Source organism: Lagenorhynchus albirostris, chromosome 16 (assembly GCF_949774975.1).
Source record: "Lagenorhynchus albirostris chromosome 16, mLagAlb1.1, whole genome shotgun sequence".
NCBI lineage: Eukaryota > Metazoa > Chordata > Mammalia > Artiodactyla > Delphinidae > Lagenorhynchus > Lagenorhynchus albirostris.
The window spans coordinates 55,370,809-55,385,284 of NC_083110.1; the positions used below are offsets into that span (position 1 = coordinate 55,370,809).

At 35.2% G+C, this 14,476-nt stretch overlaps 1 protein-coding gene across 2 annotated transcripts in view; it reads right to left on the minus strand.

Annotated features, from left to right (window-relative positions):
* HPSE2 (heparanase 2 (inactive)) overlaps positions 1-14,476 on the minus strand; it is a 572,092-nt gene that overhangs the window by 456,095 nt on the left and 101,521 nt on the right. The gene's annotated exons all lie outside the window — the stretch shown is intronic.

Below are 14,476 nucleotides of genomic sequence, written 5' to 3' on the forward strand. Positions count from 1 at the left end.
AAAAAAGAAAAAAAAAAAAAAAGAGTCATGTACCCAAATGTCCACTGCAGCTCTATTTACAATAGCCAGGACATGGAAGCAACCTAAGTGTCCATCAACAGATGAATGGATAAGGAAGATGTGGCACATATATACAATGGACTATTACTCAGCCATAAAAAGAAACGAAATTGAGTTATTTGTAGTGAGGTGGATGGACCTAGAGTCTATCACACAGAGTGAAGTAAGTCAGAAAGGGAAAAACAAATACCGTATGCTAACACATATATATGGAATCTAAGGAAAAAAATGATCATGAAGAACCTAGGGGTAAGACGGGAATAAGGACGCAGACCTGCTAGAGAATGTACTTGAGAGAATGTACTTGAGGATATGGGAAGGGGAAAAAAATGATCATGAAGAACCTAGGGGTAAGACGGGAATAAGGACGCAGACCTGCTAGAGAATGTACTTGAGGATATGGGAAGGGGGAAGGGTAAGCTGTGATCAAGTGAGTGGTATGGTCATATATACACTACCAAACGTAAAATAGATAGCTAGTGGGAAGCAGCCACATTGCACAGGGAGATCAGCTCGTTGGTTTGTGACCACCTAGAGGGGTGGGATGGGGAGGGTGAGAGGGAGGGAGATGCAAGAGGGAAGAGATATGGGAACATATGTATATGTATAACTGACTCACTTTGTTGTAAAGCAGAAACTAACACACCATTGTAAAGCAATTATACTCCAATAAAGATGTTAAAAGAAAAAGAAATAAAAGGAACACAAATTGGAAAAGAAGAAGTAAAACTGTCACTGTTTGTAGATGACATGACACTATTCATAGAAAATCCTAAAGACTTTACCTGAAAACTACTAGAGCTAATCAATGAATTTGGTAAAGTTGCAGGATACAAAATTAATGCACAGAAATTTCTTGCATTGCTATATGCTAACAACGAAAGATCAGAAAGAGAAATTAAGGAAACGGTCCCATTCACCATTGCAACAAAACGAATAAAACACCTAGGAATAAACCTACCTAAGGAGGTAAATACCTGTACTCAGAAAACTATAAGACACCGATGAAAGAAATCTAAGATGACACAAACAGATGGAGAGATATACCATGGTCTTGAATTTGAAGAATCAACATTGTGAAAATGACTATACTACCCAAAGCTATCTACAGATTCAATGTAATCCCTATCAAATTGGCAGTGGCATTTTTCACAGAATTAGAACAAAAAATTTTACAATTTGTAAGGAAATACAAAAGACCATGAATAGCTAAAGCAATCTTGAGGGAAAAAAAGCATGCTGGAGGAATCAGACTCCCTGACTTCAGACTATACTACAAAGCTACAGTAATCAAGACAATATGGTACTGGAAGAAAAACAGAAATATAGATCAATGGAACAGGATAGAAAGCCCAGAGGTAAACCCATGTGCCTATGTTCTTCTAACCTACAACAAAGGAGGCAAGGATATACAATGGAGAAAAGACAGTCTCTTCAATAAGTGGTGCTGGGAAACTGGACAGCTACATGTGAAAGAATGAAATTAGAACATTCCCTAACACCATACACAAAAATAAACTCCAAATGGATTAAAGACCTAAATGTAAGGCCAGACACTATAAAACTCTTAGAGGAAAACATAGGAAGAACACTCTTTGACATAAATCACAGCAAGGTCTTTTTTGACCCACCTCCTAGAGTAATGGAAATAAAAACAAAAATAAACAAATGGGACCTAATGAAACTTTAAAGCTTTTGTACAGCAAAGGACACTATAAACAAGAAGAAAAGACACCCTCAGAATGGGAGAAAATATTTGCAAACTAATCAATGGACAGAGGATTTATCTCCAAAATATATAAACAGCTCATGCAGCTCAATATTAAAAAGAAAAAACCCAATTAAAAAATGGGCAGAAGACCTAAACACACATTTCACCAAAGAAGACATACAGATGGCCAAGAGGCACATGAAAAGCTGCTCAACATCACTAATTATTAAAGAAATGCAAATCAAAACTACAATAAGGTATCACCTCACACCAGTTAGAATGGGCATCATCAGAAAATCTACAAACAACAAATGCTGGAGAGGGTGTGGAGAAAAGGGAACACTCTTGTACTGTTGGTGGGAATGTAAATTGATACAGCCACCAGGGAGAACAGTATGGAGGTTCCTTAAAAAACTAAAAACAGAACTACCATATGACCCAGCAATCCCACTACTGGGCATATACTCAGACAGAACCATAATTCAAAAAGATACATGCACCCCAATGTTTATTGCAGCACTATTCACAATAGCCAGGACATGGAAGCAACCTAAGTGTCCCATCAGCAGAGGAATGGATAAAGAAGATGTGGTACATAATACAATGGAATATTACTCAGCCATAAAAAGGAACAAAATTGGGTCATTTGCAGAGACATGGATAGACCTAGAGACTGTCATGCAGGGTGAAGTAAGTCAGAAAGAAAAAAACAAATATCGTATATTAACGCATATATGTGGAATCTAGAAAAATGGTATAGATGATCTTATTTGTAAAGCAGAAATAGAGGCACAGACGTAGAGAACCGATGTATGGATACCAAGGGGGAAAGGGGGAGGTGGTGGGATGAATTGGGAGATTGAGATTGACATATATACACTACTATTTATAAAATAGATAACTAATGAGAGCATACGCTATAGCACAGGGAATTCTACTCGGTGCTCTGTGGTGACCTAAATGAAAAGGAAATCCAAAAATAGGGGATATATGCATACGTATGGCTGATTCACTTTGCTGTACAGCAGAAAATGATACAGCAGTGTAAATCAACTATACTCCAATTTTTTAAAAAAAGACACATTTAAGAAAATATTTTGGAAAATAAGTTACAGACTAGGAGAAGGTATTTTTTGCAAATTACTTATCTGATAAAGGACTTGTACCCAAAATATATAAAGAACTCTCACAACTCAATAGCAACATGAACAATCCAATCAGAATACAAGCAAAAGATCTGAATGGACATTTCGCCATATACAAATGGCTAATAAGCACGTGAAAAGATGAACAATATCATTAGTCACTAGGGAAGTGTAAATAACCACGAGATACCACTTCACACCCACTACAATGTCACTACAGACATATTTCAGAGATACTGCAGATTTGGCTCCAGACCACTGCAATAAAGCAAATATCGCATTAAGGCAAGTCACATGAATTTTTTGATTTCCCAATGCATATAAAAATTATGTTTACACTAAACTGTAGTCTATTAATTGTGTAATAGCATTATGTCTAAAAAAAATGTACATACCTTAATTAAAAATACTTTAGTGCTAAAAAAAAATGTTAATCATCATGTAAGCCTTCAGCAATTCTTAATCTTTTTCCTGGTGGAGGGTCTTGCCTTGGTGTTGATGACTGCTGACTGATGAGGGTGGTGACTGCTGAAGGTTGGGATGGCTAGGGTAATTTCTGAAAATAAGACAATGAAGTCTGCTGCATTGACTGACTCTTCCTTTCACTTGAACACTTAGGGGCCATTTTAGGGTTATTAATTGGCCTAATTTCAATATTGGTACATCTCAAGAAACAGAGAGGCCCAAAAAGAGGGAGAGAGACCAGGGAAAGAGTTGGTCAGTGGAGCAATGAGAACACACAAAACATGTATCAATTAAGTCTGCCATTTTGTATGGGCACAGTTTGTGGCACCCCAAAGCAATTACAATAGTAGCTTCAAAGATTACAGATCACCATAACAAATATAATAATAGTGAAAAGTTTGAAATATTGCAAGAATTTCCAAAATGCGACACAGAGACATGAAGTGAGCAAACGCTGTTGGGAAAACAGCACCAATAAACTTGCTCAACACAAGGTTGCCATGAACTTTCAATTTGTAAAAAACACAGTATCTGTGAAGTGCAGTAAAGTGAAGCACAATGATATGAAGGTATGCCTGTAATTAAAAAGACTGACAATACCAATTTTGGCAACGATGCGGAAAAACTGGAACTCTGGTACACTGCTTGTGGGAGTGTGAAATGTAGTCACATTGGGAAAATTTGGTAATTTCTTAAAAAGTCAACATACACTTAATAAATGTTCAAGCAATTCCATTCCTAGGTATCTACATAGAAGAAATGAAAACATACCTCCACACAGAGATCCAAGAACAAATGTTTATACTTACTTTATTTGTAATTTCAAAAATCTGGACACAAACCAAATGTCCATCAATGGATGAATGGATAAACAAATTGTAGAATATCCATATAATGGAATACTATCCAGCAATAAAAGGGAATGGAAGGCTGACATATGCAATAAGATGGATGAATATCAAAAAAGCATTATGCTAAGTGAAAGAAGACACTTCATTATTCCATTCCTATGACATTCTGAAAAATGCAAGACTTTAGGAACAGATATCAGATCAGAGGGAGCTAAGGACTGGGGTAGGGAGACTGACTGCAAAGGGGCAGAAGAGAAATTTCTAGAGTGATAGAAATCTGTATCTTGGTGGTGGTGGTAGTTTACATCACTATGTACTATAATCATTTCTCAAAATAATTTTTTGCTTCATGTAAATTATATCTTAACAAACTTGATTTTAGGAAATCATAATATATACATACCTTTTGACCTAGACATCCCAATTTAAAAACCAATTTAGCTCACAACTGGCTATTACTTTAAAATATATATGACTTAATTCCCTCACTGCAAAATTTAAATTTATCCTCTGCATCTTGGACTGGTACTTTACTTTAGCATGTGACATCTATTGTATATTGATACCTTAGTAAAAACTTCCACTTTAACATGCTGCTATACTTCCTTACATTGGAATGCTTCATCTCCATATAATTCTAAGAGTCCACTGGCCAGGGCCTCTACTCAACCATCAGAATATGAAGCAACTATAAGGAAGAAGCTGGGAACTCTAGTTCCTGGACTATTTGGCTCTTCCTTTAATATCTTCACTCATCCCCCCAAAAGCTAGCTGACAAGAGATAACCTGGTAATTAATCTAGTCATGAATGAGGCAGAATCCTAGGGTTGGAATTTGAAGGTAATGTGCCCCATGGCTTTGGTGGCAGGATTCTATGTTCAACTTACCATTTCTGATGACGGCCTTCCAGAACACCAAGCTCTTTGCGACCCTAGCTCTACTTCTGATTTCACAGAAGATATTCCATTGCTCTTAATCCCTCATGATCCAAAATAAAATGTTTGAAACTATATAACCTTCTATCACTGGTCATCTGGCCAATATTTTAATAGTAATAAATATTCTTCAAATCCTTGAAACAACTGGTTTGAAAATGCTTAGCATTAGTTCATAAATCTGGAATTTCATGGAAATGATTCTTCTGAAAATACCAACTGCTTATTTATTTTTAAATGGTAATTTTACATTTCTTATTTGATAACACTGACATTTCTGTGAGGAATTAGGAAAATATGTACAGCAGCATGCTAAGTGAAAACTGGGAAGGGCTCTTTCCAAACTGGTACAGCTGATTATCATGATGTAGACTCTTCATTTAAAAACAAATAAACAAATAAAACTTTCATTTTCTTCACAAATTTTAAGATCTTGAAAACTCTAAGACAATGGGAAGTCCCAGAGCTCTCTAGAAAGTGTTTTCTCAAGCTCTGTTCCTGCTCAGACAGCTGCTCCTTTGCAGCAATAGGCAGTTGTGACTCCATTTGTAAAAATTCAAGTAAAATCTATCGTTTTTGAAGAGAAGGAGAGAGTAAATCCTAGGCTTCTCAAATGTCTTTACAGGTTGAATATTTGGAAAGGTCAGGACACCAACCAATGTTGGAATATGAGGAATTATTTAACTTTCTACCAAACAATATGTAAAATAAGCTCTTTCTCAGCTTGATCATTATTTCACTTTCATTTAATAAAGAATTCTTGCCAACACTTCTGGGATTACCCAAGGAGTGAATTTTTTAACTTGAATTAGTAGCATTTTTCCAAGAATCATACTTTGAAGATTCATAAAGAGCACAGCAAAGTCTGATTTGAGAAATGAATGTCACACTGACCCTTAATACAATCTAAGTAAGATTTAAAGTAAGATGGAAAACAGAAGATGATGAGAGCTTTCTATTCCACTGGGAGGCTGGCAAGCCATTTCCAAAAGAGAGGGCTCCGAGTCTTACACAGGGACAAGAACATCAGTGGATTTTGAGTTTTATCTTCCCAGAATCACTGAAATTTTGATGGTGAATAGGCTAATTAAGTTATTTATTATTCTTCCAGTATTTGTTAAAAGGTTTGTTGTAGGTGTCTTCTAAGGGAGCAGCTTTCACATTGTTACTCATTTTTTGGATATCAGATTTTGGGGGGTTAGACTTGAGTGTATTCCAAGTTAGATGACCCATAAAGCATAAGGCATAAGAGCAACAGTTTGCTTAGTGACCTCACTTTGCTGACAGATCTAAGAAGAGTTGATTTTTCAGTTTGTTCAGCTTTTTATTTCCTGTTAGGATGAAGTGAAAACATCCAAGCTCCTTACATACAGGACTGAAAACCAGAAGTCCCGATGTTCATTTTTAATTTTAATAGTTTGTCAAATTCCTCTCTATAAGGATAAATAACATCCCCCACACACACACATACAAAGGTTTTTACGATGATTATGCCAGATAACATATGTGAAAGGTCCTGGCATACTGGTTACTTTATATAGGCACTTAACCATTTGTTGAGTCTAAATTTGTTGACAATGAACCTCTCCAACTTACAGTCAGGTTGTTTTAGAAATGTCCATAAATATGATGGATGTTTAGAACTTAATAATTCCACAATGAAACAACAATATGTATGGTAATTATTTCCAGATTTTCCCAAAAAGTCTACTCTTATTTAACTAGTAGTATAGTAAGAGTATTTCTCAAAAAAATCCCTACCAAGAGAGCTATAACTCTGAAATCACCAGAAACTAAGAACATGAGAACAGAAGGAGGAAGAACAGGAAAATGGAGATAGTTGTGAGAGTAACAAATACATCTTAATCAGATGCCATCATTTTCATTTCCTAAATCATTCTCCCCCCAACCAGTCTGTGATATCCTGCAGGTCTCTTACTTCACAAACGTTATTTCAGTAACACTAATGGCACTTCCCCAAAGTTCAAGATACAGAACTGATATACTGGAAATAGGTATTGCTAGAGAAAGAGCTTCCTGAATCTTTTAATATTCTGGGTGCAGAGTTGAGGACAAAGACTTGAACATATCTAAGAAAAGGAATGAACTTACTGGTCATCTTTCAGTGTACACACACATGCACGTGTGCATGCACCCATGCGCGCGTGCGCACGCGCGCGCACACACACACACACACACACACACACACTCCTGTTTCAGAGATCAGAATTGTACTACTCTGGGGAAATGAGGGTCTAGCTTCAAACTTACTCCCTCTGGGATTTTCTTCTCTAACAGTCATGCCCCCAGTGATATATTAATGAAGTCCATTTGATGAACAGGTTTGCCAATTTCTGACTCATATTTCTTAGAGAGATGTTACCAGGTAAGAAGAGAAGCATCCAGTCTTGGAAAGTCAAAGTCACAATCATTTCATAATTCTTCCAAAGGCCAGTCATTCTATTCAACATTCATTCACAGTGTTCCAGGCCTGTACTAGATGCAGAGAGTGCAATGGTGAGCAAAATACCATATTTGCCTTAGGAGCAAATGGTCTAACCCGAACAGAAATATCCTGAGGAGAATTCTATTTGGTCTTATTTATATCCTGGACATACTTGAACCAATCACTGTGGCAATTCTGGGCCACATTTCCATCCATTAGGTGAGGAAGATGGGGTGTGGATCAGGAAAATAGGCAAGGAGCTCAAGCATGCAGACTGAGTGTTCCACATAAATGACATGAAGCATTCTCCAAAGCAAAGGTGGGATAGGAGGGAAAAGGCTATACTCAGAAGGAAGAAAATAAAATATGGTGGACAAACATACGAGAAACCCTTTCCCATGAATGATGCAAATCAGAAAGAAGACACACAAATTGTATTTCACAAGGTATGTGAGGTTTAACAAATCCACTTATCTAGGCAACTCACCAGGTAAAGTATCTTTCCCCAATTATTAAACCAAACAGCAAGGGGAAATGCACATATTCTTCAAGGGAATCCTGTTTAAAAAAAAGACCTGGTAATATAGGTTGTTTACTGATCTGTGGTTACGAGATGTTCCTAATTTGGCTACCAGTGAGATACAGTGTGCCATTCTATCATTGCCAATCGTTTCCTCAGGCCAGTCACATAAGAGCCATCTGAGCTTCTCACCACAACAAAGCGTTTATTGGCACAATTGATTGCTTAATAAAACATTCTCCTTTTGTTCCATGCAACATTGACTTGGTCCAGAGACAGAAAATGAAAGAACCATATACAATATTTACCCAATAATCTATTCAAGGCATTCTCCAGTCTGTGCATAATGGAGCAGAAAGCCCCACGGCACAGAGTTTAAGGCTGACAAAGAGTCTGAAAATTGAAATAGGAAATCCAGGAGAATAAAAATCCACAGAAGAGGGAGCCCTCAAAACTAAGAATAAATTCTAAGAATAAAATTATAATTTAAGTATAAAATCTAAGTGTAAACTGATTACTGAACTGTGAGACTCCAAAAAGTCCATTGGAAAGCGACAACTGGAAAGCTGAAAAGGCTGAGCAGAGATTTCAATTACTGTCTGATGCAAGGAGAGAGTGTTTTGAGTATGAATTTTGCCAACTTAGAAAGGCTTGATAATCATCTGGACTCTCCAGTAAAACTGCAGAAAGGAGTAATGCAATAGGAGCAAAGACTATGTCTCACCCTAAGATTAAAAGAAAAAGTAAAACAGAACTGCTCTATCAAAGTGTAAAACAAAGTCTACACTAGTTCAAGGTAATCAGCCAATAACTGAGCTGTTTCCTTGTATTAAAAAAAAAAAAGAACTATTCAGAGAAAGAGAACAAAATCAAGATTCTTTATAATGTATCAAACATAATGTCTAGATACCATTTTAAAATTACTAAACATGGGAATAGAAAAAATGTGACCCATAGTTAAAAAGAAAAGCAGTCAATAAAATCCCAAAATGATGCAGGTGTTGGAATCAGCAGTCAAGTACTTTATTTTTTTTATATACTACCCAAAGCAAATTTTTTTAAAATACTACCCAAAGAAATCTACAGATTCAATGCAAGCCCTACCAAATTACCAATGGCATTTTTCACAGAACTAGAACAAAAAAAATCTTAAAATTTGTGTGGAGACACAAAAGACCCCAAAGAGCCAAAGCAATCTTGAGAAAAAAATGGGGCTGGAGGAATCAGACTCCCTGACTTCAGACTATACTACAAAGCTACAGTAATCAAGATGATATGGTACTGGAACAAAACCAGAAATATAGATCAATGGAACAGGATAGAAAGCCCAAAGATAAACCCACACACCTATGGTCAACTAATCAATGACAAAGGAGGCAAGGGTATACAATGGAGGAAAGACAGTCTCTTCAATAAGTGGTGCTGGGAAAACTGGACAGCTACATGTAAAAGAATGAAAATAGAATATTCCCTAACACCATAAACAAAAATAAACTCAAAATGAGAAGAGCAGTGAACCTAAAAACAGAGGAATAAAAATAACCCAAGACCTAAATGTAAGACTGGACACTATAAAACTTTTAGAGGAAAACATAGGAAGAACACTCTTTGACATAAATCACAGCAGTCAAGTACTTTAAAGCTGCTATTATAAATATGATCAAGGACTAGAGGAAAAGATGATCATATTGGATGAAAAGATGGAACATTTAAGCAGAAAAATATAAACTATAAAAAAGAACCAAATGAAAACTCTAGAAATGTACAATATCTGAAATTAAAAAACTCAAAAGATGGGCTTACCAAAAGATTGGAGGCATCCCCAGAAAGATCATGAACTTGAAAAACAGGGCAATAAAAAGTATTAACTCTGAAGAACACAGAGAATAAAAGATCAGACAAAATTAACGAGTTTCAGGCATCTACACAGAAAAATATCAAATAGTTGAACATATGTATAATAAGAATCTCAGAAGCATGAAATTGTGGGGAAATTTTTTAAAATATAGTGGATGAAAAATTCCCAAATTTGAGGAAAAACACTGACTTTTAGATCCAAGAAGTTCACCTAACCCAAGTCAGGAAAAACATAAAGAGAGCCATATTAGGCACGTCTGAGTAAAAGAGCAGAAAAACAAAGGTAATAAAAAAATCTTGAGAGCAGCCACAGCAAAATGAAACATTACATATAAAGGAAGAATAATACAAATGAAAGTTTACTTTTCAACAGAAAGAATGATGGCCAGAAGAAAGTAGAACAATAGTTTTTTTAAACCGAAAAAAAAATTTTTTTAATTTAAAACTATCAACCTGGAATTCTATAGCTTGGTAAAGTATCCTTCAAAAATGAAGGATAATTAAAAATATTTTCATATGAACAAAATTTGAGGATTTGTCTTCAAAAGGGCACACACTTCATGCTAACAGAAATTATCTGGCAGAAGAAAAACTACATCAGATGGAAATTTATACATTCAAGGAGAAATAAAAAGGAGTGGAAATGGTAAATATGTGGATAATTTTAACAGATGATATTTTCCATCTTCTATTAATTTCTGGAAAAAACAACTGATTGTATATACGTAATACTACTACACTATACACTTAAAATAGTAAAGATGATAAATTTTATATGTGCTTTTTACCACAATAAAGAGAAAAAAACTGACTACCTAATGAAAAAATTATAATTTTGTATTATGGGGATTATAATATATGTAGATGTAAAAATATATAACAACAATATCACAAAAGGATAGGGCTGCACATGGAATTGTAGTATTACAAACTTTTACATTTTATTACAAATTGTACTATATTAACTCTAAGATGGGATAAATTAAAGATCCACATTGTAATCTCTAGTAAAGTCATTTAAAAATAATACAAAGTTATAGCTAGAAAGTCATTAGAAGAATTAAAATGAAAGTCATTAGAAGAATTAAAATGAAACATTTAAACTTTGATTAATCCAAAAGAAAACAGGAAAGGAGATAAAAGGGAGAAGGGAAAAAAGGCAGGACAAATAGAAAACAAACAGCAAAATTGTGGGCCTAGAATTCCACTTCCAGCTATGTTGGAGTAACTGGTAGTAAATCAGCCCTCGCGACATAAACAGCTATAAAATTGAACAAACTATTTGAGGCAACCTTTTTAAGGCAGTGGACAACAGACAGCACATGACTGAGACCCTTGAGAGAAAGGAAATTCATTAGGTAAGCCCCATGACTACCCAGCTCTCTAACTGTATATAATTTCCCAACTGCAGTGCAGAGAACTGGAGGCTGAACAGTTCAAGCTGATTGATTCCATTGACCTGAGAGGCAGAAATCAGAGTTCAGGTTGGTTGAGGTAGCTGTAATCTATGAGGCAAGGTAACAGAGGAAAGGATGGCTGTGCAGAGGAGACCTCAGGAGTCCATGTGGGAGGTCCTGTGTAAATCTCTGACCCAGGGTGAGACTGTTCATGTTCAGAGTGAGACCATACAAGATTTACCAGATAGCCATTACTATGGAGTGAAGAGGGAACTAGGGATATTAGAGGACAAGAAATGCTGGAGGAAAAGCAGAGTTCCTGGCTGCTTCAGAGTGGAGAGATCCTGTTAATACTTTGATAATATCCCTGGCATTCAGCTGAGACACCAGAAGGCCACACCACAGGAGTAAAAACGAAGCTTTAGTGTAAGACTTACTCTAGATCCACACTAACAAAGCCTGAAACCAAGTCCTAATGAGATCCACAAGGGAGAAAGAGTTTGAAAGTCAAGTCCTCCAAAGGTAGAGGGGCTTGAGAAACATCCTGGACTTTCCACAGATCTGAAAATAGCTAAAACAAAATCTACAAAAGTTTAAGGTGACCAGCAAGTAATTGAATTGTCTGTTAAAATAAGAATCAATACTATTCAGAAAAAGATAACAGGATCCAGACACTACAGTATTTTTATTCACAGTATCAGTATTCAGTTAAAAATCACCAGATACATAAAAAAAAGAAAATGTCATCCATAGTCAAAAATAAATAAACAACAACAAAAATTAATCAATAGAAAGCAGATCAGAAATGGCCAGATGTTGAACTTAGCAGACAAAGACTTTAAATCACCTATTATAAATATGTAAAGAGTTAAAAGAAAATATAGTTTTAATGAGTTAATGGATAAGGAACCTCAGTAGAGAAATGGAAACTGCAAAAAATAATAATAAATAAATAAGAGGCAAATAGAAATTTTAGAATTGAAATTAAAAATTCACTAGATGAGGGCTTCCCTGGTGGCACAGTGGTTGAGAATCCGCCTGCCGATGCAGGGGACACGGGTTCGTGCCCCGGTCCGGGAGGTTCCCACATGCCGCGGAGCAGCTGGGCCTGTGAGCCATGGCCGCTGAGCCTGCGCGTCCGGAGCCTGTGCTCCGCAACGCGAGAGGCCATAACAGTGAGAGGCCTGCGTACCAAAAAAAAAAAAAAAAAATTCACTAGATGGGCTAAGGAACAGATTGTAGAAGAAAAAGCAGTGAACCTAAAGACAGAGCAATAAAAATAATCCAATTTGTTGTCTTTTCACTGTCGGTGTTTTGTTAATGTGAAATTAAACTGTAGTTCTAAGCAAACGTTGGTTGCCTAGGGAACAATAATTGTATATTCAGTTTATCAGAAATAAAAGAGTATTTGTCTTAAAATGCAAAAAAAAAAAAATATATATATATATATGCTCAGTCCAATCCAAAGGAGGAAAGAAATTTTTGAAAAAATTTAATAGCACCTCATGGATCTTTGGGACAATATGAAATTATCTAACATACATATAATTGAGTCCTGGAGACTGGGGCAGAGAAAATATTTGAAGAAATAATGGCCCAAAACTTGACAATTTTAATGAGAAACACCAACTGTAAATCTAAAAGATTGAAAATTTATGCAATGTGTTCTCCAAGAAAAAAAATTAAATTAAGTTAGAAATCAATAATAATGAGATATCTAGAAAATCTCTTAGTATTTAGACTTTAAATAACACATTTCTAAATAACCCATTGATCAAGGAAGAAATCACTAGAGAAATTAAAAAATACTTCAAACTGAAAAATAATGACACATCAAAATTTGTGGAATGCAGGCAAACAATGCTTGAAGGAGAAATTTATAGTTTTAAATTCATAAATTAGAGAAAAGAGAAAGATTTAATATTAATTATAAATTTCCACCTTAAGAAGCCAGTGAAAGAAGAGCAAGTTAAATCCAGAGTAAGTCATGAGAAAGAAATAATACAGATCAGAGTAAAAATCAGCAAATGATAGAGGAAACTAGCAAAGCTAGAAGTTTTTTCTTTTAAGGGATTAATAAAGCTAATAAACACCTAGCAAGAGTAACTAAGAAAAAAAGAGAAAATAAACCCCCACAAATTAACAATATCAGGAATGAAAGAGAAGCATCACTACAGATCCTACAGGCATTAATAAGGTAATATTAAGAAAAAAATTATGCCAATAAATTCAACAACTTAAATAAAATTTTTAAAAATTCCTTTAAAACACACAACAAAAATGACTGAAGAAATAAAAGAACTGAATAGTCCTATATGTATTAAAGAAACTAAATTTATAATAAAAATTTCATATAAAGAAAACTCCAGGCCAAGCTGGGTTCACTGGTAAAGTCTATCAATAATCAAGGAAGACTTAATATCAATATTACACAAATTCAAGTAATAGCAAAGAATGCTTCCACCTTATTTTATAAGCCAGCTTAACTCTGATACCAAAATCTGACAAGGTCATTACAAAAACAGAAATTTACAGACCAACAACCCAACTCTTCAAATGTATAATCAAGTGGGAAAAGGACAGTGTTTTCAACAAACGCTAATGAAATAACTGGATAAACATAAGGAAAAATGAACATTAACCTCTCCCTGACACAATTAATTAATGTGAAATGGATCATAGACCTCAGTGTAAAAGCTAAAACTATAAAATGTCTGAAAGAAAACATGGAATAAAATTTTCGTGGCCTTATGAGTAGACAAAAGATTTCTTAAATGGCACACAGAGAACATTAATCATATAAGAAAATTTTGATAAGCTGAACTTACCAAATTAAAACTTTCTGCTCTATAATATTGAAAACAAGTTAAAAGTTCATTAGCAGGAGAAAGCATAAATTGTGGGATATTCATACAATGGAAAATAACTCAGAAAAATTTTTAAATGAACTACTGATACACACAACATGGATGAGTATTGGAAACATTATGTTAAGCTTATAAAGCTAGACACAAAAGAGTACATATGAAGTTCAAGAACAAGCAAAATAATCCATGGTGATAGAAATCAGAACAGTGGTTGCCTTTGGG